The sequence below is a fragment of the Meles meles genome, chromosome 6, assembly GCF_922984935.1.
Source record: "Meles meles chromosome 6, mMelMel3.1 paternal haplotype, whole genome shotgun sequence".
Taxonomy (NCBI): Eukaryota; Metazoa; Chordata; class Mammalia; order Carnivora; family Mustelidae; genus Meles; species Meles meles.
In genome coordinates this window covers 84,578,581-84,580,646 of record NC_060071.1, presented here as the reverse complement: position 1 = coordinate 84,580,646, position 2,066 = coordinate 84,578,581, and the positions used below count along the sequence as shown (strand labels likewise).

Sequence of the window (2,066 nt, the reverse complement as noted above, 5' to 3'; positions counted from 1 at the left end):
TTTTTATTCTCGTGTGTGTGTGTGTGTGTGTGTGTGTGTGTGTGTGTGTGTTTTGTTTGCTATAGTTTATGGCTGGTAAAAATTATGTGGGACCCGATTTAAGTATTTCCTGATTTGGGTGCATTGGTTTTTGTTTGGGAAATAGTATTTAACAAATAATTGATACTTGTATTGTAAATTGCTGAAGCAGGTGTCACATTTGTTCTGGAAGTTAGTAATTGTGTTTTGTAATTTTTTTTGTTGAGTGTGAGGTTTGCGATCATATTCTTTATTCCACCATGCTGTACCTCTGGCATTTAAAAAAAGTAGACATGATATGTTTGAGGTCAGAGAAATTCAATTTTGTGGAGGCTTACTGAGGTACATTAATTCCAAGTGGAAGACTGGAGGGGGCCTATTTTTAGTACTGTAGCTTGATTAAGCCTATCACTATGATAACTAGTTTTTCCCAAACACAGGACACTGTTCTGTGGTGCCTTTAGTAGGAATCTTATGGTAAGAGAGTCCGTGGCCAAACAAGTTTGAGAAAAACTTTCTTGAGAAGACTTACCTCATTTTTCTTTTTCTGGAGAACTTCCAGTTTTTAATTCATTAATATGCATTTTATTTTTATTTTTTTAAGATTTATTTATTTTAGAGGGAGTGGAGGAGGGGTAGAATCTTCAAGATTTCCTGCTGAGGGCGGCCTGGGTGACTCAGTGGGTTAAGTCTCTGCCTTCAGCTCAGGTCATGATCCCAGGGTCCTAGGATCGAGCCCCGTATCAGGCTCTCTGCTCAGCAGGGAGCCTGCTTCCCCCTACCCTCTGCCTACTTGTGATCTCTATCAAATAAATAAATAAAATCTTAAAAAAAAAAAAAGATTTCCTGCTAAGCACAGTCCTGGACACAGGGCTTGACAAGGGGCTCAATCTCAGGATGCATGAGATCATTACCTGAGCTGAAATCATGAATTGGGTGCTTAGCTGACTGAGCCACCGAGGTGCCCCAATATACACTTTTTTTTTTTGCTATATATTTATTAAAGACAGTCATTTATGGTTTATAAAAAAAAATATTGCCCTGAAATACACAAAGATTTCTTGATAATGGTAATTAAAAACAGGTACTCCCAATCCCCCTTGTGTCCACACCAGTTTTCAATCTAGATTGGCTTAATCTTAAAGTTTAATCCAATAAGACTGAAGACCAAACACTTCAGGTCCTGGACAAGAGAATAAAATACTCGTAAGCCTTCTGGATCCTTGGATTGATTGACATCAATAAGAGAACCAATTTTTGATGTTGTGAAAGATATGTGTTCATCTCCAATGACAATTTCAAGCTCCTGCCAGCCCACTCGGTCAGGGGGAGGCCACAAGGCATCATCCTCTTTGGTAATTTCACTGTCATCTATTATTCTCTTCAGTTCCTCCATTACACTTTCATGTACATAAGCCTCCTTTCTGATCATGACATCATTTTTGTAATTGCTGTTGTTGGCATATCTCAATTTCCCGTCGGGTCAGAACTCAAACTCCAGGAACTCGTGGCGGAATTTGCCCTTATGACCCACGTAGTAACGCAGATAAAAGTCACTCTCCATGGTTCATAAGGAGGAAACCGAGACGAAACTTTACCAGCAAGCCACACCGTCGCTGTTTGCGCCCAACACTCTATGCACTTTTAAATACCAAGAGGGAAATATACAATGCAGTATTTCCATGATATTTTTGGTCAAAGAATACTTACCAATTAACATATCTTAAATAGTTTCTTAGGAAAAGAGTTGAAGGAACATCAAGCTTTGGAGGGACTTAGGTACTGTTCTTGTTAGTTCATACTCTGGGGCTTTGGACCAAATATTCATAGTGTTAAAGAAGGGACATTTACCTGGCTTTAGGCTCTGCCTAAATTCCTTAGGCATCTTGCAAGGGGGCTAGGGAAGTAAGGGTAGTTTGGACAGAGGGAAGGAAAGGCAAAGGAGAGGGATGGTTATGGCAGGACAAAATACAGGCATTTAGAAATCTTCCATCCTGGCCAAATGCTGTTTCACTTGCACCTTTGACATGTCTTATTGAACCCAGAGA

At 39.7% G+C, this 2,066-nt stretch overlaps 1 pseudogene; it reads right to left on the bottom strand.

Annotated features, from left to right (window-relative positions):
* Positions 1–1,099: 1,099 nt before the first annotated feature.
* On the bottom strand, positions 1,100–1,613 carry LOC123944575 (annotated as a pseudogene).
* Between the last annotated feature and the right edge of the window lie 453 nt (positions 1,614–2,066).